This window comes from Canis lupus, chromosome 2 (assembly GCF_003254725.2).
Source record: "Canis lupus dingo isolate Sandy chromosome 2, ASM325472v2, whole genome shotgun sequence".
In the NCBI taxonomy this organism is placed as follows: domain Eukaryota; kingdom Metazoa; phylum Chordata; class Mammalia; order Carnivora; family Canidae; genus Canis; species Canis lupus.
This window is the reverse complement of record NC_064244.1, coordinates 2,276,983-2,301,810: the sequence shown is the minus strand read 5'-3', so window position 1 is coordinate 2,301,810 and position 24,828 is coordinate 2,276,983. Positions and strand designations below refer to the sequence as shown.

Here is a 24,828-nt window from a genome sequence, read left to right as displayed (position 1 = left end):
ACTTGAGTGTGTAACTTTTCATAATAGCCAGGACAAAAATAACTACACTTGATGTTTGAACACAAACAACTACAATAAAGTTGCCAAAAATCAAATTGGTCCCTGAGAGATTCAAGTATATGATAAATGTAAATGGAAAATAATCCAACTTTGTTTTACAGAACTTAAAAGCATTTAATATTCTGAAATGGATCCACAATTACACAAGTCAAAGACAGAGTTCAAGTTTGACCTCCACCTCCTAAAGAACTCTTAATACAGTAAAAAGTAGACATCAATTTAATTAGGTCAGCCTTTTTAGTGTCCACTAGCAATACCTTGTAAGTATCTAAAGCACCTTAAATGTAAGTGACAAAGCAATAAACAGAGTAAATTTTTCCAAAACATATGAGGATCTCAATGAAAATGGATGTGGAAAGCTGAATTAATTTAACGCTTTCTTGACTTTTTAAAGTCAAGATTTTGACTTTATTTTAAAATCAATTTCTGTATATTTCCCTTTATTTAAAATGCCTATTTATGGATATTTCCCTAAAGAGATATAATCAGAAACCAACTTCTCTAAGAAAGAAAAATTTCATTCTCTACCCACGATTACTTTCTTAGGCAGCTACATACAATCATTTTTGCTTCAAATCATTTGGCACCAAATTATGACAGATACATACTAATGTTTTAAAATTCACTCATCTTAGGGTAGCCTGGGTGGGATCCTGGAGTCCTGGGATCAAGTTCCACGTCGGGCTCCCTGCATGGAGCCTGCTTCTCCCTCTGCCTGTGTCTCTGCCTCTCTCTCTCTGTCTCTCGTGAATAAATAAATAAAATCTTTTTAAAATAAATAAAACAAAACAAAATAAAATTCACTCATCTGGGATGCTTAGTTGGGTAAGTGGCTGCCTCTGGCACAGGTCATGCATGATCTCAGTCATGATTAGAGTCCGGGTTCCCAGTTCAGTGGGAAGGGAAGACGGCCTCTTCTTCCTCTTCCTCTGTCCCTCCCCCCACTTGTGTGTTTGCATGCTTTCTCTAAGAAATAAATAAAATCTTTTTAAAAAATTCACTAATTCCAAAATTTTTTACAGGATATTTCATTCCTGTGAAATACTTTATTTGAAATAAAAGAAAGCCATTTTATTTGAAACTATTAAAATAAACCCTAATTTTTTCTTGGGTCTACTCTGAATTACAACTTGGCAAGAATCATTTGGAAACACACTGTCTTTTTATTAAAAGCTATTAAACAACAATGTTAGTTTCTTCAACAGTGGGAAGTATCACTATGCAAATGTCAAGTTTATTTTAATGGGTAAAACTTTTCCTAAGTATTAATATTTCTGTAGTGTAAGCTCAAGAAAGGGGGAGAGAGATTCTTTTTGATGTTTCAGCACTAAGGAAAGCACACAGCAAACAAAATCTGCCTTCACAGCAATATTAAAATAACACTAAAAACCTGGAGCAATGATGTTCCTTTCAACCATCAAAAAATGAATAATTTTCAAAGTATGTAATTTAAGTAGAAGTGTACCTCCTGCAGAGCTTTACTACTCCTGACCATTAAAGGTCCAGTGGCAAAGGCATCACCTGGGAACTTGTTTGAAATGGAGACTCTCAATCCCACCCTAGACCTGCTGAATCAGAATCTGTATTTTGATAAGACTACCAGTATATACACTGAAGTTCAAGAAGCACTGCTCTAGAAAAGTTTTGTTTTTTTTTTTTTAATGAACTTATAGAGAACTAATTGGTGACTGCCAAAGGCAGAGGTCAGGAGTAGGCAAATGGGTGGAAGGTGGTCAAAACTCCCAGTTAAAAAATAAGTCCTGGAGATGTAATATATAGCATGGTAAATATAGTTAATAATACTGTATTATTTGAAAGTTGCTAAAAAGATAGATCTTAAAAGTTCTCATCACAAGGAAAAAAATTATAACTATGTGTGATGAATGTTAACTAGACTTATTGTGGCAGTCATTTCACAAATACACAAATATCAAATCATGATGTTGTATACCTAAAAGGAATGATGTATGTCTACTATATCTCAATTTTTTTTTTAATTTCCCATTTCTTAGGAAAGAAGGAAGAAATTCTGAAGTCGGCTTATAAGATCTGCCACACTCTTTCCTACCTTACCTTCCATGACCACCAACAATTACCCTCTGTACCTCTGGTCTGCAAACTAAAGCTCACTGTAACTTACAGATTCCAAGTTGCTCAGACTTGTCTCCTGACCTGAAATTTGTTACTCAAATAATGTGTAATCTTCAAGGACAAGTCCCACTTCCTCCATGAAGCCAAAGCTACAGAGCTGTGTCCCAAAAAATCCTGAGAGAATTCCTTTTCACCTTTACCCTTCATTTTACCTTCTTCTCTTCTACTGTTAGAGATCCATCAGGATAATGACTGTATTTTGAACCCTTTTAAACAAGCCCAATGAGGAATCAATAAATATACTGACAAGTAAGAAATGACTGGTTGAGCCTGCAAGACAAGGAATCTCTTCTAAATTGGTACCAAAATTCACCCAACTCAGTAAAGATTGGTAAATTCTTCCTTTTGTAGATGGGAGAAAAAAGGATCCCTCATTCAGATTTTTTTTTAATATCAAATGTTATACCAATAAGAGTAGTGTGTCCCTCACTAATTTTTAAAACGTAGGTCTTATAATATGCCAATTATTATGCTCTAGAAGTAACATTTCATTTTATTTTCTAAAATATCCTCTAAAATACCCTAGTGCTAGCATACCACTTATCTCTAAGCACTCAAAGTGTCTGGTATCTACTAAATGCTCAACAAACATCTACTGAACCAACAGATGGGAGTTTCTTGTTTTTTTTGTTTTTTTTTTTTCTTGTTTTCATTTATCATGCAGAGATACTCAAGTAAAAAAAAAAAAAAAAAAGGCCTATAAAAAAAGAGTAGAAATGCAGCAAAGAATCTACCCTAAGCAGGACTCAGATCCTCCATTTCTTTTCCTCATCTCCCAAAAGTAAATTTCATTCAGTGATGAAGTTTTTCAATGTAAATTTAAATGAAAAATATGTCACTAAACAATGAATGACCACTATGCCTGCTGGCTAAAGTAACTCTTGCACTAAAATACACACATCACCCACAAACAAAAATGCAGAAAATGCACTACAAATGGCTCATACATACACTAGTTCCTCACTAAAGACAAAAAAAAAAAAAAAAAAAAAAACACAACCATTAAAAGTTTCTATATGGTTTTATCAAAGTCACATTTTCTCTACAACATTTTAAGTTTCTTGTAGTACAAATAAAAATATAAGTGGGAGGTCACTAATGTGTGGAGTGAACATACCTCTTTTTTTAGCTAAAATCCACCTATACTGTATAAATAAGCATTTGTACAAATTTCAACCTTCATTATGTGTGAACTTTGTATTTAATGAGGATTGGATCTCTTTGAGAGATGTGTACTATAGAAAAAGGGCAAAAATACTGTTTATTTCCTTAAAAGTATGAGCCATTAATTACATACTACACATCTTTTTTTAGGGACTTCTGGGTGGCTCAGCGGTTGAGCGTGTCTGCCTTTGGCTCAGGGTCTGATCCTGGAGTTCCAGGATTGAGTCCCACATCGGGCTCTCTGCAAGGAGCCTGCTTCTCCCTCTGCCTGTGTCTCTGCCTCTCTCATGAATAAATAAATTAAATATTTTTTAATCTTTTTTTACATGTTGATATCAACTATCAAAGTTAAGTCAATATCTCTGCATATGAAGTAAATAAAAATAATCTGAAGCCTTAAAATAAGGAGTAAGAGTCAAAAACATATGATGATTAAAAGATTTACTCTAAAATACTTAGTGGGGGGTGGGGGGAGTCTATTTCTACATGGTTCCAGTATTCTCAGTAGAACAAACAAGCTGCAATAAATACCTTTGCAAATACAGACGCACTCACCAGATGGAATTTGAGCTTTTAAAATAGGACTTTAACATGTTAATTTAACCATCAAAATTACTTCTCATTCATACGAAGGCATCTAGAAAAGCTATAACCATTTACAAAGCAACTGAACTGCTGGCAGAACTCAGCGGCACATCAAAAGAGGCTCATACATTCCCTTGGATAAAGAATAAAGTCATTCCCAGCATCTCATTTTCATCCTACCATGGCCTTATCTAATTCTTTAATGTTCTCTTTACCTTGATGAAGATTTTAACTATAAACAACAAAAAAAAAACTATAAACAAAAAAATAGAAAATACATCTAATAACATCTAATAGAAAATACACATAATAGAAAATAACATCTAATAAAACCTTCCACCCCTCAACAAATAACATTTGGTATTACCTTAGCTATAGCATGTTTAACATTGTTCTAATTATAACATTTAATTTTGTACCTTTTTTCACTTAACCTAGCATAACCTTTCATCATTTTGTTCTATAGTTATTAAATCCATTTAATGGCTACATATTATTTCTTCCAAAAGATAAACTGTGGCTTACATATCATTTGCCTGCTACTGGACCTTTGAAGTCATTCCGATGTTTTCAAATTTTAAATACTGGCAAATACCTTCACTCATAATTTCACTTTCTAAGGGATAAAACAATATCCCAGAGGACAGTATTCCAGAGGACTGAAAGGGTATAAACAAGCTTGTGGATCTTGATAATCCTGCCAAACTGCTTTCCAAAAGAGATGTACACTTTTGCACACTAGCAGTGACCAAATGCAACAGGTCACTGTAATTTCACAGCATCACATGTATTAAGCATTTTTTTGTTTTGCCAATTGAAAAGAAAAAGAAATAATATTTTAATTTGTCAGTCTTTGAATACTAGGTTTATTCAATGTTTTCCCATGGCTTTTTATTGGTTAATTCCCTCCTTTGTGAAGTGCCCATTTGAGTCCTTGGCTAAGCATCCATTGGGCCCTTAACGTTCTTCTCATTAGTTTGATGGAGTAAAAGTGCCCCATAAGTGCCTTGCATTTTCAATTAGAAGCTTTCATATTAGAAAAAGAATAGAGACTTCATTTTATAACTGATCAGTTGGGTAAATGTTCAGAAGTAAACAACATGTCACTATTCCCAGGGACTCCCACTTCTGGGAAACAAAACGTGCTTTACTTTAAACCAGAGGCTCTTTATTTAACACAGCCCATATTTCTCAACCGCTGTTACTTTCGAATAGCAAACAAACTCAAATGACAAAAAAGGACTGTAACTATAAACAAATTGGTGAAAAATATCCATCTATTTAGAAATAGGTCGTGGATGATTCATATTTGAAAAACAAACCACACTTGGCTTAAGTTCTCATTATTAGAAAAGTATAATCCCCAAATACAGCTGATAATAAAGTACATTGCTACATCCTATAGATCTGGCCAAAGAATTCACAACAAACTACATGGAGTCATCTTTCATGAAAGGCCTGGCTTCTAAAATCAAGGCTAAAGCTGAGACAAAATTAACCTTGAAAATTATTTTAAAAGACCACACCAGTACAGCACATGTGATTTTCTGAGTACTGCATTCTCTCTACAAAGCCCTATGCTGCCAGTTTTTCCTGTAGTGTTGGAACAGATTGCTGTTTCTTTGATTGAAACCCAAAGAAATGGGTCTGGCTTATATTTAAAGGAATGTTGTGGGGGGGGGGGGGGGAAGCTAATTATTTTTAAGCAAACATTGATAGTTAAATTAGCATAAGTTAAATGCACACGATACAATGCCACTGTAAAGTGATAATGATGAAATCAAATGAATTTATAATTTAAAGATGAAACAAATGCAGCAATTGAAATCCTCAACCGAGTCAAGACCACACTGCTGTAATATAGCTAAAACATCCTTCTCAGAAATTACTTGAATTAAAACTCTCTGCACGTACATATCTGTCATTGTTTTTGCAACCTTGCTAAATGACATCCAGACCTTAGAAGACTGAACTCAAATCTGACAAAAATTTTTCATTTATAGATACAAATTCCAGCAACTCTTAAAATTTTACTTAGTTTTTTAAAAGTGAAAGAACAGTTCTATGAAATGGAAGTATCCAAGACAGGTTCTGCATGGACATTTAAGGCCTGTCAGTAATTATGCTTTGAAAATCACTGCTTTGAAGACAAAGGCCAACCAGAGAAAAGGAAATGCAATTTGAGGAAAAAGTGAAGGGATTTCTTTTTTAACTCCAAAATCCTTTTATTCTGGAGACTTGTACAACACAGAAAGAAGTAGCATAGTAGCCAGTAGTTCAAGGTTAATGTGGCAGAGAACCTGCTCCATATACAGCAGTTCTCTCACCTCCATGTGCCATTAGACCAAGACTGACTATTAAAAAAGAACAAATTTCTTCATAATAGAAATAGAGACCAAGACTGGACAGGGAAGTGGAAGGCAAGGCTGCCAATGCTCTTAAGTTGTATTATAAAGGAAATGCTATATGTACTTGTGGGAGTATGAAATGTGGATACAAATAAGAGGAAGGCGTTTACTGTCCAAAGAAACCAAAGAAATATATATAACTTTATTTTTTAACCACAAATCTGTACAAAATCAAGATTTAAGGGGAAATTCAAGGTATCATTCTAAAATTTTAAAAGCATGTCATAAGAATTCTCAAATTGCCTCAGAAGAAGCAATAAGTTATCATCCTCAACTTCATTCTTTTTAATTAGTAATATTTTGCTTTTTCTAAGATTTTATTTATTTATTCATGAGAGACACACAGAAACAAGCAGAGACATAGGTAGAGGGAAAGCAGGCTCCCTGTAGGGAGCCCGATGTGGGACTGGATCCCAGGACCCCAGGATCATGCCCTGAGCCAAAGGCAAACACTCATCCACTGAAGCTACCCAGGTGCCCCAATAATACTTCACTCCTTAACAAAATATAGGTTCATTGGAGAAATTTTGGAAAAGTGTGAATGAAATCAAATTCATCCATATTTCTGACCAAAAAAGAACTAGGCAGTCAGGAAGTCTACAAACCTGGAAGAAAATGAGAACACAATTTTGAAACTAATAACAAGACAATGGAATGATAAACACAGCAGACACTGTCTCTAGACTCTACAGAATGAATTTTGAGAAGTCTAAAAAGTATTTATTACATTCCTAAAAGAGACTGCTGCTTTTGTGTCTAAGGAGACACTAAAATATGACAATATGAGAAACACCAGACAGCATCACCCAAGGCAATTAATGTAACTGGGTAGCTCAGTTTTTAAAACAACATATCTAAAACTTGAAGAGGCAGGCACACAGCCAAGGAGGAAACAAAAATGTGGTGGGAACCACAAAGAACTTTGTCAGTAAGATAAATCCCAGAATTAGCTGAAGTGCACCAGCAATTTTTTTTTATTATTAAGTAGAGAAAAGTAAGGTTCTAAAGCTGTATCTGGAGGAAGAAAGATATAAGCTGCAGGGTGGAGATGTAAGCTATTATTAACCAATCATATTTTCTCTTGTTTTTTTATAACAGAAGAACTTGAAACGCTAGAAAAGGAGTAACAGTATGAACAGAAAATTAGTAGCCTCTCTGTCCCTTAAAAAAAAAAAAAAGAAAATTTCCAAGGCATTTTCAGTGATTTTGTGTCATTCCCCCACTTTAGAACCTTCAAAGACTCCTGCTGTAAAGCAATTACTAATTCTGCTTGACACTAAGACCCCCTTGCAAGCAGCTTCCCTGTACCACCCACCCCCTTCTCCTGGAGGACTCCTCCAAGGTCAACGTCTTATCATCAGCCTGGAAAAAGCTTAAGAAGGCCTTCACTGTGTCCCCATGACAATAGCATCCATGTGTCTCCTATCCCACTTTCCACCTTTGCTGTGATTGTTTCTCACTGGACTGAGGGTGGGGAGCATCTTCACTTCACTAGCACCAGGAACACAGTAGGAGATGTGCATTTGTTAATTCACTAATGACTGATACCCTGAGTCACGACCATGAGATCAGGTAAAAGGGCAGAAACTCAAGAGGAGCGGTATACCCTCTCCCAAGGAAGAGAACCCTACAGGGTAACCACCGCATGCTTCATGCATGGCTCTAAGATAGAGGTTGGTTCTCCAACATTCTCCAGACGTAAGCCGTGCCCAGACTTAAAAAAATAAAAAAATAAAACTGCCACTCAATGGTTGAGTAACCTAAGGTCCCACAGTTAAGTAATGGTTCCAAACCCCATGTCCATAAGCCTCCAAAACTTACTACTCCAGAAGCAGATTCCAGTGAACTCTGTAAGTATTAGCAAAGAGTGACGACTGTTCCCTACCTGGGATCATTAAGGCAAGTTCATGAAAATAGCATCCTCTTTTGTATAATATGGTTGTCAAATGTCAAAAAGTGCTTTTCACAATTCTCCAAGTTACTATTACCATATCACGTGGTAACACTGAATGAATAGTAAATATCCTTGGGCATTCAAACAAGTCAAAATCATACTCACAAACAAAAACTAGCAACTTTACAACTTGGTCATTAAAGTAGCTTTTCATTATTGAATCCAGACCTGAAAGAGAAGTCATTAAACTCAAAGCCAGCATGTGTGGCTTTGGGCAATATATTTAAGTGTGTGGGGTCTCACGAGGTTCACCTGTAAAGGGGCAAGGAAGTGGGGAGGTGCACAGGTAACCTCCAGGTCTGCTTCTAATCTGCTCTATTCTAAACCCCTTGGACCGAGGACAGACATAAGACAACAACAGCTGGTTCAAATCCACTCTTCTGGCAAGGAGTCAGCAATATCACTGTGCTACCTCAATCTCATCATGGGTCCCTAGCTTCAAGAACTGGTAATTATAAAGGAAGGAGAAGAGACTAGATCTGTGTTGCTAAGTGGCAAACAACATGAATTAGCAAGGGTATAAAGTATCAGACCAACAGAGCATTTTCCAATAAAAACTGTTAATCTTTAGAACTGGCTCCTTTAAATGGTGCTGAGCATATCAGCATAGGCATTATCCCCCAGCAAAGGCATGGTGGAGAAAATGTCTATACTGTTCAGAAGGTCTACCTATTTGGAAGCAACCTGTTAGGTTCCTTACTACTCTAAATTCTACTCTATAAATTATAAGGGGAATTATATGGATGTTGCACCAATATAAATGACAAACTGTACTTGTAACAAAGAGTTTGTTCTTTTTTAAAAGACCTAATCTGATTTTCTTCTTGGCGTACCTTTTTTAAACAAATCCATCTCCCTTTCATCCAGCAAGTTTCTTCAAAGTGAGGCAGACCAGTATTTTTGCTCAGAGGACAGCCAAACAACTAATTGACAAAGTTGTCAGATTCTGACTTAGAAAAAGCTAGCATCCTACAGGATACACAGTATATGTAATCAATCAACATTAATATAAAGTTACAGTCACCAAGTAACATAAAGTAACTATGCAGAAATCATCAGTTTCTGAATTTGCTAGTAGGAACCCATTGCATCGACTACTTTTATGAAATGAGATGCAGACAGTGCAAGCAGAAGACACTCCTGTGCTATAAAATCTCAAGTATAACATAAAACTGAAAATACTACCCTAATGAGGTTCATACGTACAAAAATCCAACATTGGCTCTCTCAGCACTTTGAGGAAGATATTCCCATTTTAGAGAAATTTCTACACACAGGCAAAATTCTTCTACAGTTTTCTTGGATCCCTGTCTTCTTGGATCCCTTCTAGCTGATTCAGATCCTTAGAGATGAACAATGACATCAATGCCACTGAGTGACATGTGAAATCAATATTCCCCATCACATTCTCCTACTTTTCTCCATCATCCTCATTCCACAGAAGATGCCTTACACCTGTTAGTGACCACCACCACCCCCCCCATGGAAACATAAGTTCATTTTAATTCTGTATCTTTCATATGAATTGTTTTAAAATTGCTGATACATATTTATAAAATATCCATTTTGCCCTTGATAAACCAATCACCAAATACTCACTTGGTTTTCTATTTCTTCCCCTGAGACCTTTTCAACAACAGAAGTGTGGGTATAATTTGTTAGGTGCTATGTGAGTATTCTCTGTAAGTCCAAGTGTTAGTTTATGATAGAATTCTTGAAGATTTAGTTCAATACTTGCTCAAACATTTTTGGAATGACATAGACTATAACATAATAATTTACATAATAAGGTGCGCAAGCACTTCCCTCACACTATTAATAAATTTTTATGGCAATTTTTTCCGGGGACAAACATCTAATTATTACAAGCCTATAATCAGATGTCATATGAGTACTATGCTAAAGGAACTATTTATTGGAGGTTATTGAGAATCACAAAACCAGGAAATCCTGCTCTGCTGTTAAAACTCTACTGGGATTCATTAATAAGATCATTGCTAAGTGGAAATTCAGTCTTCTTTGGTCTCATGCCTATTTTATGCCCAGGAACAACAGTACGCCCCCTTCTTTTCTCCTGCCGCAGTTTTTACAGAAGCCATTACTTTTTAAAATAAAAAGGGGGACAGCTACAGTTCAAAATTGCTATTATTTTTCTGTTATGTTTCTCTGGGTAAAACAAGACTCCTAACAAAGAACAATAATCAGCGCAGATGTGGGATACAATACACTGTAACAAGGAAATACTGAAAACTAACATTTACAATGTCACACATAAAAAGGAGCTGAAATTCAATGTTAAGGTTAAACTGCAAGATATTATTTCACACAGCTATTAGGAGGACATAAAAGCAACTCAAGATTTCCTCTATTTGAAGGGATGTGCTTCTGCTTATTTTGTATTTTTCTTGAACTTGGGGCAGATCACGCTTTCATCCCACACTTCTCAGTTCCAGCTCACCATCCAAATAAAGCTGTGCACCGTGGAGGGGCTCAGGGCACCCTTTCTCACCTAGCTGTGCAGGCCACACCGAGGCCACATGTGCACACATCAGGGAGTCTGGATGACACAAGCAGTGACTGGCCCTCACAGCTGCAGAGGCCTCACAGGAGGCAGTTGTGGTATTTGACTCACCTCTCTGACCAGGACCGCAGCCCTGGGATGAGCTGTGGTGCTTGGCCAGGGCAACTGGTATTTCCTGTCTGTTCTATAGTCACTTCCCATTCTTTTTATTGGTTTCTTATAGTTTCCACATTAGGAAAAAAAGAGCAGAATCGAGAGGACCGCCAGACTTCGGTTTCTTTCAGAGCTAACACTTGATTCAAAAGGGAAATTAACAAGAGAAAACTTGGAAAACCAAGAGTCTGACCACAGAGAAGGTTAGTATGATTTCATAATATAATGTTAAAACCAAGTTGGATCCAATTCTCTAAATATACCATGCCTTTTCCTAAACTTCAATTATTTGTTCCTGAATAAAAAGGGGCTTCTGGGAAGAAAAGTTGGGGGCAGGGAGAAGAACAGAAATTAACAATTGCACAATGCTCTGTACTATATACAGACCGTAAAAGATAGAAAATATCACCAGCGCTCACAGTTGTACAGAGTAAAAAAGCCAACATGCGAACTTCTCTCTCATGAGAGAACACTGAGCTACACGAGATAATCCAGAACTAAACTATATGGACTGAGCAATCACAAGGTAACTGTAGAGATGTTTTTGAACTTTTTATAAAAACAAAACTGTATAATTAATGAAATTTTCTCTTCACAGTGCTTAAGCACTCTAAAAGGTGATGCCTAAATCTGGCACCTACTGAGAAATTATGACACAGTTGCTATAATTTTTAGATATTTTTAACTTGTAAAGAGATCAAAGTGAGGGAATACATCTTGACTCAACTATTATCACATAATTTTCCTTCAAATATCATCCCAGCTAGCTTCTGGATCCAACTGCGTCTAGCAGAAGAAGACATTAACAAATTATGGGGGCCTGACTTAAGGACAGTATGTAACCCAAACACATCTGATCAAGCAGTGTGAGAGGAGCATGTCCTTGTACTCATTACAGAGCGGAGAGGCTCTAGGGGAGCAGAGGCAGCAGCACTCAGCCTCCACCAGTGCTATGAACCGAGGGAGAAAGGGCCCCTGTGGAATCTTGAAAGAGGACCGCAACACCCTCAGGGGGAACCCCACAATTCTCAACATCAAAACATTTTAAGAGCTGAGCACTCCACTTCTGGCTAATCTGAAGACTTGTAATACTAAGAATTATTTTCCCTACCATAAAATGTTGTTACTCTCAACCAACAATTTACAAAGTTTAATCTATTTCCCCCTATATACCAACTTTATTCCCACAAGGACATAAAGTGAGCATTTAAACCTTAGTTTAAAACATTTTTAAGAATACCCTGCTTGTCGGGATCCCTGGGTGGCGCAGCGGTTTGGTGCCTGCCTTTGGCCCAGGGCGCGATCCTGGAGACCCGGGATCGAATCCCACGTCGGGCTCCCGGTGCATGGAGCCTGCTTCTCCCTCTGCCTGTGTCTCTCTCTGCCTCTCTCTCTCTCTCCGTGTGACTATCATGAATAAATAAATTTAAAAAGAAAAAAATTAAAAAAAAAAAAAAAGAATATCCTGCTTGTCAATGCACTAAAAGTTAAGATTTGATTGAGCCAACCTGAAGGAACAACAGGTACAAAGTATTAATTCGGGAGTTTAACACACTGAATGATAGAACTCCCATATAGAAATTTTGCTTTCTAAATATTCTCTTCAAAGTACATTTATGTAAATGTGTGAATATTTCTGACTTTGATTTTATTTTTTTAATAATAAATTTATTTTTTATTGGTGTTCAATTTGCCAACATACAGAATAACACCCATGCTCATCCCGTCAAGTGCCCCCCTCAGTGCCCGCCACCCAGTCACCCCCACCCCCCGCCCTGACTTCGATTTTAATTTGGAATAATTGCCTCAGGGTGTGTGTGTGATTATTTAAGATTATAACAAATCCTATAACATACTTAAGATAAAAGCAAGAGATTACAGTTTTACACAGAAATATAACCACATTATAAAAATTTTAAAACAAGAGGGGTAACCCCCATATTCCATCACTCTAAAACAAACATTATTATTGGCTTAAAGTATGTTTCCAAATCATTTAATGCATTCCTTTCACTATTTGTAAGCATATGAACACACATCTTATAAGTGGTTTATGGAGCTGCGGGTTTTATAATCATCATTCTAATATTTAAAGTAAGTATTCTAAAAAGTTAATAATAGTCCTCTAAGTCATACAAAATAAACAGCAATATATAAAAATTAAAGAAAGAAAATTCTAGCCCCTTGTGAGATGGTAGGAGAAAAAGGACCCACATGTTTTAGGGTGTTCTACTCTACCTTATCTGGGTATCAACAAAAAGGCAGGTCTAAGAGGAGATAAGCTTTCTCCTGGTATTTTCAAATATACTTTCAAAAATATTTTCTTCCCTTTTCCTGTCTCTTCTGTATAACCTTGTGGAACTTCTGATAAGTACCTTAAACTTTCCCACACTATCAAGTGGGGACACAACTCTTCATGGGCATGAAGAAACTCTTACATGCATCACAGTGCTAACGTCACTAGTATTCATTCACCTCAATCTTTACCTCTGAATGTCCTCTTGGAAAAGCGGATACCAGAAATCTAGTCACCAACTAGATTTTCTCCTTCATCAGAACCACTGGGAAATAGTAACACTGGATAATGGAAATTCATTTCAGTCCACATAGTGAAGCTATGGGATGGAATGTTAGGTTTCATTTTTATTTACACAAATGAGAAATGATTTATCCTTTTAAAAATGAACAGTTCTTCAAATCTCAAATGACTTCAATCACCAAAAACTTGCACAAGTATCACATATTTATGCTTGAAACAAAATTCTAAATCCATAATTTCAACAGTTTTGTCCTTATTTCCTTAATTTTGTACTTTGAAATCCATACCCCTGTAGAAGCTTAGGATAACCCACATGATTCTTTCTGTGAACTATTCTTGTTCTGCTCAAAGCCCTGGCCTATAACCACCGATTAAAAGTGGCTAAGTGAAGGCACAGCATTCAATACTGGACTAGCCCAAATGAACAAACAATACCCCATTGGATGTGCAAATACAAATTTTCCAGCATATGGTACTTGTAAGGGAAATGGCAAGTCATCTGTTAATGTTAATTGTAAACACCACTGCCACCTGAGAAGACTGACCAACAATTTTATGAATGGCCAGAAAGTAACTATAGTCATAGGCATCTCATTACATCTGAGGATTAGAAAGGAATGGAGAGGCCTGCCAGTGTATGATGAGCAACAGTGTATGAAATCCACACACTGATCCAATTAATGTTTCTATTTAAATAACATGCTCTAAAGATCCACTTAAAATTTATCTATTTCTGATGCTTACTGCTTACTTTGGACACTTTTAAAACTTAAACATAAGTTTGAGGATTGTATATTTCTTTTCCAATATGTATATATAGCTGTGTTTTTAGAAGTCCAAAAATGTCATGCAGGTAACAAAGAAAAAGCAACTAATATGCATCATTATTTAACGTACATCAAAGACCAAAGACAGGTATACGTGGCTGCAAAACTTTTAAAAAGTTGTCTAAAAAAATAAAAATAAAAAGTTCTCTAAAACAATGAGTCTAAAAAGTAGCACCACATCCAGCTCAGAGTCAAATAACTGAAAAACTACTAGGTCTTTTACATCTTTTCTCAATTCTTGGGAGACTTAATAAAAATCCCAACATTTCTAGTATGTCCCTAAAAATACAAAGGTTAAACCCAGCTCATATGAATAGTACTAAAAAGTACAAATTAACCCAAACACAATAGATAACAAGGACAAATTTTCACATATAATGACAGAAAGCACCACAGATGCAAAAGGACAAAATAATAATGATTTCAAAATGTCAGAATCTTAACAAAAGACAAGTGTGGACCAGATAAGCAGATGAAGTTATTTACCTCAGTCAGGAGGTGAAGCCAAATAACAGCTATCAAGGAAACTGCTAAGAATAGTCATACTTTACCACCAGTCTGAATAAGGGTTGAGAACATTTAAGCAGCAACAACAACACTGCAGTGAGTTTGCACCTCTGTGTCTCAGTAACAATGGAAATAATCATTGAAGACCAAAGAGGCAAAGGAAATATATGCCTTAGAGAGACAACAGATAGACTCCATAGCCCTAAGCCAGTCAGACTAGCAGAAAAGTCGTGAAAAATGTCATCCTACACCCAAACCACAAAGTGAAGAGGTACTTGGCATGCACAGAGTCCCCAACCAGGCCAGACCCACACAAGGGTCTAGAAAGACAGATGGGCCACGTCAACAGATGGGAAATTATCCGGACACCAGGAAACCTTTGAATTGCACTCTACATAAAATTTTCAGGAAAGGGTTGGGCTTTTTTTTTTTTTTTAATTAATATTAAACAATGGTTTTTGAACTGTCTTACATAGAATCCCCATTCAAAGAAGTGCTTTGTGTCTCCTGAAAATATAGAACATGTTGATGGAGGGGGCACCTGGGTAGCTCTGTTAGTGAAGCATCTGCCTTCGGCTCAGGTCATGATCTTAAGGTCCTGGGATCGAGCCCCACATGAGGGCTCTCCGCTTAGCGGGGGAGTCTGCTTCTCCCTCTCCTTCTGCCCCTCCTCCCATGCCCCACCCTTTTGCTCCCTCACTCTCTCCCAAATAAAAAAATACTAAAAAAAAAAAAAAAAAAAAATTGATGTAGTTACCTTTTATTTCCCCCTTCTTCATTCTGGTCCATTAACAGGAAAGAATCCAGACACTGGACATAAAATCATTGAGCATCACAACTACCATGCACCATTGCCTACCTGGGGCCAAACTCTACATCAGACCCTTTACATATGTATCTCTCATTTAATCTTCAAGGAAAAGATACAGGAATTATAGCCTGGCTAAGAGATGAATCAAATGAGGGGGGAGCCCTCATTCCTGGGCCCAGGGATGCACAGCACTGACCCAGGAGGTGTGCCAGCAAAGGCAGGAAGGAACTTCCCATGCCAGCCAGAGGTATGCTGGCACAACTTTTCTGGAAAGCACACTGGCAAAATATATAAACTGAGAGCCTTAAAAATGTTCATGATGTCCCATCCAATACTATACACCTAACTTAAATACATAATCCAAACTGTGAACCAAATTTTACACACTGAGATTATTATACTATTTTTATATGGTAAAAAATATGGAAACAGATTTATAAAAGGCAAATAACTAAATATGTATATATCTGTACAAAAAATACTATGCAGCCTTTAAATATATTATGACAATTGTTAAATGGGAAAATGCAAATATATCAAGTAAAATAAGTAAGGAACAACTGTATATGAATCATGATCTGAACTGTTTAAAAAAGCATCTGTGTTTACCCATACACGGACAAAAAGACTGAAAATAAATTCTAAAATCTTAGATTATTCTGGACAGTGAAATGATGGATGACACTGTCTTCTATACAATCATCTGTACGTTCCAAGTTCTCTCTACGTATGTGTTTATTTTATTGTAAACAATCCTTAACATTTTCCAAGAAAACATTCATTATGTCCATTCAAAGCAGTGCCTCTGTGGAAGAATCCTGTGCTCTGGATGCTGAATCATGAAGTACAAAGAGATTTCATCTGCAGGAGCAGATTGTCTGAAACACTGTGCAGCTTTGGGTTGGGATAAAACTTGTCATATTCCTGGTTAATTATTGATGAATCTGGAAGTTGCCTCATTTATTAAAGACTTATGTGCTTTCAAAGGCAACAGCAACACACTGAAGCCTATAATCTGGTGTGAGCAAGCAGCTTCTAGATTGTAATAGGATTACTTGTGGTGTTCTCATTCAAAGGACAAAATCCAATAAAATAAATTGTAGAATGTATTTGTTTAAATAAAACACTTGCATATTGTCTTCCACTTCCTCTGGCAGCACTAAGTTACCAGTCAGCCAGATCCCCAAGGACCCATGCACAGTAATGATGCTGATACATAAATAACAGGGGTTATGGGGGGAGGAAAATTATTTAGCTGGCAAGAGCACAGAGCAGCCATGACAGATTAGCTCAGAGTGACAGAGAATGAAAACTGAGAGCCTTTGCCCTACCCCATGATAAGGGGAGCAAGCTCTTCGCTGCCCTGATTTACCCCACACCCCACAGGAGCAGATGTCTCTGATGGCCAGTCCTGCTGAGGAGCCAGCCTTCATGCAATACAGTGGTTGTAAGAAAACAAAGGGGAAAGGGGGACATAGTAAACACCCTCTTTAAAGTGAACCAGAGGGAAGAAAATGAAAAAGCTGCAAAGTCTTTTCCTAAATATTCCAGCAATGAAAACCAAGATAGATTTTTTTAAAGATTTACTGAACCATATAAAAACTGACAGCATTTCTTTAATTCACAGAATTACATAAGAAAATCATTTATTATTTGAAAAATAGCCTATAACTTTAATCCCAAATCTTTCACTGGAAAACTTAGTTGCAAAAATCCCTTCTATCCAGGTTCCCACCTGCACACACATACACAGACACACATGCACGCAGACATGGTGCACAGACACACATGGAAATACAGAAACATGAACACACACACTCAGATGACACATACATGAACACACACACTTTGGCTGATAATCTCAGACCATCATAAAATATAAAAGAATTCCACTGGAAGAAACAAATGCAAGTGAGAGACTAACTCTGTTTTAAAGTGCTTCTCCCTCTATTCAGTTAGGCAATATAGAATACAATTTTTTTTCTATAAGAACATTATAGGAAATGCTCTGGCCAGGCAGGCATTACCATGTTTTAATGTTCTATGCTAGTCTGAAAGGGGCAGAAGTCTGCACCTGTCACCACAGAGCAACAGCTCTGCAGGAGGCCACCAGGCAGTTCAGACCACCCCAAGTTAAGTCTGGGTGGCCCTGACAGTCACAAGCAGGAGCAACTGGCCTGAGTCTCTGTGACCTAGCCAAACCAGGGCTTGCAAACCTCCCAAACCCCCCTTGCCAGCCTGACACCCTCAGAGTAGTGACACTGCCACAGAAGCCCTAGCTCTGCCCTCTGCAGGAGGGCACACCAGCACATCAGCCTGGGCCAGCACTTTTCCTCAGGGAACTGTGGTCTGAGCCAATGCTAAACTCTGAGTTCTTCAAAAGAACTGCTTCCACCTTCCTGGGAAGTGACAAGAGTGAGGGGCCATAGGGAAGTAGAAGAGAGAGAGGCCACTTCACACCAGCCAGTGAGCCCCCGGGCACCTCTGTCCTTGGGCTGCCTGCACACTGCCGCTAGTGCTTCCTGCTTTGACAGTTCCGTCTAACTTTCCCTGAACTCTCCAGAAGTCCCCAGGACAGCTGGGTCAGTACCTGCAGAAAGTGCACTTGCCCCCACACACTCTGCATGGTTCTCCCCCTGTGCCCGACACTGGGGCTGGGAAGATCTTCGATGACAGCCTGGGATCCAAAGGGTTTTCTCAGAACACCTGGGTGGCTCAGCAGTTGAGTGTCTGCCTTTGGCTCAGGTCGTGATCCCGGGTCCTGGGATCAAGTCCTGCATCAGACTCCCTATAGGAGTCTGCTTCTCCCTCTGCCTGTGTCTCTGCCTCTCTCTGTATCTCTAACGAATAAACAAATAAAATCTTTAAAAAAAAAAATCTTCCCACTTCTGAGGCAGAAGGTAAGCGATGATGCTGTTTCAAATGCCCAGCTCAAACCACCAGTTCTTTCCTAACTCCAATCAAAAATGTTTCGGTAATACAGCAGCACCTGCTCTGCCATCATCCACGTTTCAGAGATGCCATTTCTCGGAGCACAGCTAATGCAAAGAAACATATCTTAATATCCATTCAGACTTAATTACAAAAGATTAAAAAGACAAACTCTTGGCCCCAAACCCAAAGGGAGATTTCCTAACTACAGCATCAGTCATACTTGCCCTGCAAATTTCAAGGATCCCATTTTTCCACAAAGGATACATTTCACCCTCTTTTATCCACTTTATGGACAAGTCACCCACTACTGGAACGTCTCTGTCCACCCATAATCTTTATGGTGACATCTGAGTGCAGTAAATCCAGCTTATCAAGCCACAGTTGTCAGCAGCATAAAGTAGAGAACACTATGGATTTTTCTTCACTGGAGACAGGCAGCTAGAAAGAGCACCTGAAGAGAAACATTTAAGAAATCCCTCCTCATGCAGCCCTGGTGGCTCAGCGGTTTAGCGCTGCCTTCAGCCCAGGGCGTGGTCGTGGAGAGCTGGGATCGAGTCCCATGTCAGGCTCCCTGCATGGAGCCTGCTTCTCCCTCTGCCTGTGTCTCTCTCTCTCATAAATAAATATTTTTTTAAAAATCCCTCCTGATGGTATCTGCTCATTTTCTCTTAAAAGTTCATCCACTTTTAATTATTTACAAGTAATAAAACATGTAATAACACAGTCAAAATGATTGGGGTAACTTCCTTTCACAAAGCACATACAATGATTTCTTGTATCCCTTTTAACTTATTTATCAAATTTTGAATCTCCCTGGGCTGTGGGTGGGGAGTCAGGGCCAGTACCATTTGGGCCAGCGTGGCCCCAGGCATCAGCATATGAGGGTCAGTCAGGGAGCTCTACTGCCACCTCAGGGGCATGGGGAGCCAAGGGGAAGACACAGCCCCAGTGGCCTGGCAGCAACGGGAAGCCTCTCGAGCTTTCTAAGCAAAAGGGCATAATGCTGGCAGCAGTAAAGAATGGAAGGATCGGGAAGGATCGGGCTGCCCCAGTGGCGCAGCGGTTTAACGCCACCTGCAGCCCAGGGCATGATCCTGGAGACCCTGGATCGAGTCCCACGTCAGGCTCTCTGCATGGAGCCTGCTTCTGCCTCTGCCTGTGTCTCTGCCTCTCTCTCTCTCTCTCTCTCTCTCTCTCTGTGTCTCTATGAATAAAATCTTAAAAAAAAAAAAAAAAAAGAACAGAAGGACCGAGGTGAGAGGGAAAGCAAAGATAATCCCAGGCCCTGGGACATGTACACAGTCACAGAAACTGGGAAATTTGGCACAACTTCAGGGAAATGGGGCAGACAGGGAGATAAAGGGAAAAGCCAGGCTGGGGTCTGTTTTCTGAATTTTACTTGGAAAGTCATGCAGAGCCCATGGACCTCCCGGTCCTAGAGAGGGCTGTGAAGAAAGCCGTCATAGGTGTTTCGCCTGGTGGAAATATGCAGGGGAGGTCATTTCACATGGGGCAGCTGTTCAGGAACCTGGGGCCAGCCAACCCAAATTCTGGCTGAGAGCTGTTTATTCCCAAAGCCTACTGCACACCAATTATATGTAAAGTGTCTCATTTTAAGCAAAACTGAACAAATGTAACACACTTAGAGCAATACAAGGGAGTTCCACCTTACTCAAAGTTTAGGCTCTAAATGGCAGGGATAGAGTAAACTTAATATATAATTAAATTATCCAAAAAATAAAAAATAAATTATCCTTGAAAACTCCATTTAATCACCCATAAGCATGGGCACTAGGAGGTGCTCCCACCATGGGGCATGGTGAGGGGAGGGGTTGGGAAGGGACTGATAACGCATGAGACAGGTTTTCTCATCTCCAATGTCACCATCAGATCATGCCACACATTCATGAAGGGGGCAACCCTATAACTGCCTTTATCTTTTACACTCTGTCTCCTTGCTGAGCATATAGAAGTTAATCCATTAAAATGAAACATCCCTGTGATACCATACCCATAAGCTTCTACCAAAACAAACAAAACACATTAGAAAAATAACTAAGTCTCCTTTAAACATGGCACTCCTCTAGCAAATGGTATATAATTTAAAATACTACCAATGTACAAAAGTCAATCTCCATCATTTTCCAGAATTGTACCTAAGAAAGGTAAATTCATACCCAAGTTCTAATCACTATGTGGCTCTTCAGAAGACACTAATCTAATCACTATGTGGCTCTTCAGAAGACAGCCTAGGAGGCTGATGAAATCTCCTCATCTGTGTATGAACTTGAGGGGTGCTATGGTTTATTTATCTCAGAAGATATTTCAATAAAGGAATCGTGAATGGCACAAACACTTTGAACCTCTCAGAGGAGATGCCACATAAACTCAAGGTGTTATTACCATTATCTCTTTCTACTGGATAGCCTGGGAAAGCTGTCAGATTCTTGAACTCATGAATTATGAACACAAACTACTTCTTAGGTTTGTCAAAAACTTCAAAAGTTCGGGATATACATTTTATGACCAGTGCCCAGGCCATAGGACTGGCCATAGGACAATTTGAAAACATGACACCAAACAGTAAAAATACTAAATGTTTAATGTCAGATGCAATAAACACAGAGAGACACACACACAAACACTGCATGCATACATTCCTATAGCAGAACCAAGATGGCTACAACTCAAAGAGTTGACCTCCTTGCATTAATAAGTGGAGTAGATGTCCTCCCTGGAATCTAGGTCACTTAATGACTAGTTTGGTGCGTGGAAGAGAGGGGTTCATGACGCTGCACTGGCTTCTAGGACTAGGTCTTAAGAGTGCCCTCTTCCTGTCTCTGTAGAAGCCCTGAACCAAGCACAAAGTCCAATTACCCTGAGATATCCAGCTAGAGACACTAGGTGTAGGTGCTCTTGTTTTTTTCTTTTTTCCCATATACTGTTTATTAACATGGCATGGAATAAACATGGAGAAATGCTGGCTTTTATGAGTATTAAAATGACCTTTGTATCTAAAGAAGAGCTGAGGAGCATGGGAGGTAAATCTGGGAAAGAGAGAGGGCTCAGACATTTTTAGACTGGGATTGAAAATTTGCCTATAACAACTTGCAAATCCAGGAGCCACACAAATCCCTCAGGGTCACACTCAAATACAATGTTGTTGGAAGCACGTGCGCAGTCCCTGGAGGGAGCTGGAGGAGCATCCCTCCCATTGTCTCCTGCTTCTGCTGCTGTGCTGAGTCCCAGCTGAGCCCAAGCTTCCACACATACCATCTGGGACCATGTCATCTGCCAGCTGAATAGCCCCCACATAACGCCACATGGAGAAGAATCACTCTGCTGAGCCCTGTCCAAATTTTAGGTAGTTGGTTATACAATAATACCTAAACACACATTAATTTTCAAATGACATTTTTACTAATCAACTTATGGTTAGGTGTTATTTGATACAGCTGACTAAGATAAAAAATTCTTACATAGGCATTGCTATCGGGGTACCAAGTTCTTATAGTATATTTGAAAGTAATGTTTAAAATATTACAAAGAACTGCACTTTGCAGCTCTGAAAGTACCCCTGAGGGGTTGACTTCCCGTTGTAATCATTTCTCACCGGTCATGCCACAAACACTGTAAGCACAGTGCTAGGTTCTTGGCTTGCTAAGTGCACAGCACTTCAGGGGCACTGTGGAAGAACTGAAATGCCTCCAGGGGAGTGGTTATGTGAGTCCAACCTGACAGCACAAGCAGTCCGTAGGAAGGCTGGCAAATTCTGTGTGAAGAATGACAGCTTGGGAGGCATTACAATTCCGGACTTCAAATTATATTACAAAGCTATAGTGATCAAAACAGTGTGGTACTGTCACAAAAGTAGAAACATCGATCAATGGAACAGAATAAAAACACCCCCAGACATAAACTCACAATTATATGGTTGGTCAGTTAATCTTCAACAAAGCAGGAAAGAATATCCAAAGGGAAAAAGAATCTTCAATAAATGGTGTTGGGAAAACTGGATGGCTACATGCAAAAGAATGAAACTGGACCTACACAAAAACAAACTCACAATGGATTAAAGACCTGACACTTGAAACTTGTGGTTTTTATTAAATCCTAGAAGGGAAGACACGCAGTAACTTCTTTAACATCAGCCATAGCAACTTCTTTCTAGACATGTCTCCTAAGGCAAGGGAAACAAAAGCAAACAAACTATTGGGACTACATCAAAATAAAAAGCTTCTGCACAGCAAAGGAAACAATCAACAAAACTGAAAGGCAACCTATAGAATTGGTAAAGATATTTACAAATGACATATACGGTAAAGGGTTAGTATCCAAAAAATAAGGAACATATACAATTCAACACCCAAAAAAAAAAATAATAATCCAATTAAAAATGGGGATAAAACATGAACAGACATTTCTCCCAAGAAGACATCCAGATGGCCAACAGACACAAGAAAAGATGCTCAACATCCCTGATCAGCAACATACAAATCAAAACTACCTCACATGTGTCAGAATGGCTAGAATCAGTAATACAAGAAATAACAGGTGTTGGTGAGAATATGGAGAAATAGGAACCCTGGTGCAGTGTTGTGAGAATGCAAACTAGTGCAGCCACTCTAGAAAACAGGACTGAGGTTCCCAAAAAAAGTTAAAAATAGAACTACTTTATGATCTAGCAATCACACTACTGGATATTTACCCAAAGAATACAAGAAGGGTAATCCAAAGGGATACATGCACCCCTATGTTTACAGCAGCATTAACAACAATAGCCATGGTATAGAAGCAGCCTGAGTGTCCATCAAATGATGAATGGATAAAGAAGATACAGTGTTTGTGTGCGTCCATGCGTGTGTGTGTGTGTGTGGATAGACAGAGAATAGATAATGGAATTTTGTTCCATAAAAAATAATGAAATCTTGTCATTTGTAACAACATGAACAGAGCTGGATAGTATAATACTAAGCGAAATAAGTCAGAGAAAGATACCATATGATTACACTCATATGTGGAATTTAAGAAACATGACAAGCAAAAGGGAAAAATTATGAGAAAGACAAATCAAAAAACAGACTCTTAACTATAGAGAACTGATGGTTACCAGAGGGGAAGGAGTTGGAGGGATGGGTGAAATAGGTGAAGGGGATTAAGGAGGGCAGTTATCATGATGAGTACTGAATGTATAGAACTGTTGGATCACCATATTGTACACCTGAAACTAATACAACATTGTATGTTAACTACGTGAAAATAAAAACTTACAAAAAAAAAAAAAAAAAACCTGGTCATCTGTCTACTTTTCTCTACTTCCAATAATATAGAAAACATATAAAGACATAGGACATAAGATGCCATGATGTCAAAAATAGCAATGCCATCTTGAAGATAATAAAACTGATCCATGGGCAAACAAAGCCTCTGACCCACATTCTTCATGGTAACGAGGCCTCAGACCAGAAGCACATATTTGCCAGCATCAGCCAGGCCGCCTGTGGCACTCTGGCGTAGGGGTGGGAATGAGTCAATGAGAATATTCTAAGAAGCACAGTATAAAAGGGTGTAAAAGGAATCCACTACTGGCTTTGGAAGTGTGCCTGTGGGCACTATTTACTCTTTCTTATGGAACTGCAACATCCTAAAACACCAGGGCCACAGCAGGCTGCCATGGTGTACTTATTCACACTGCAGCCTTTGTAGTCAGAGGGATCTGCCTATGAAGGCCAAGCCATCACACATCAGATGTGCAGCCTTTTGCAACTTTCTTACCCTCTTTAGCCTAAGTGTCCTTACGCATAAACTTGGGATTGCAACAATACCTCCACTCAGTTGGATGAACACAGACACACAAAGCACTGGGCCTGATATACAAAATGCCCCCTAAATGCTAACCATTACTGTTGGTAATGGCATAACCAGCACTGTTTCGTGATTTCCCTCCTACCCCTCTGAAACTCCTTAGTGACTTGGGGCTGAGAAAACATGATAGGTAACACAGCTAAAGGTACTTTCTCAACAACTACCCAACCTGACAGGCAAGTAAATAATGCCTCCAACACAGCACATCTTGTGTAAGAGCTGTCGATCATCGGTGCTGACCTAAAAAGTTAATACCACCAAGACAAGAACAAAGACTATGCTGAAAATACCACTCCCCTGAATCCATAAAGAAAGCAGCTTCCCTCCTCATAAGGAGGGAAAACAGCCC

The 24,828-nt window shown here is 38.6% G+C and overlaps 1 protein-coding gene and 1 long non-coding RNA gene across 32 annotated transcripts in view; one reads left to right on the top strand and one right to left on the bottom strand.

Annotated features, from left to right (window-relative positions):
• Positions 1 to 2,564, top strand: part of LOC118353884 (uncharacterized) — a 61,899-nt gene extending 59,335 nt beyond the window's left edge. Inside the window, exon 3 of the long non-coding RNA XR_004813420.2 lies at positions 2,073 to 2,564. This is a non-coding gene — a long non-coding RNA (uncharacterized LOC118353884). The remainder of the gene's footprint in view (positions 1 to 2,072) is intronic.
• Positions 1 to 24,828, bottom strand: part of PARD3 (par-3 family cell polarity regulator) — a 651,639-nt gene that overhangs the window by 613,821 nt on the left and 12,990 nt on the right. The gene's annotated exons all lie outside the window — the stretch shown is intronic.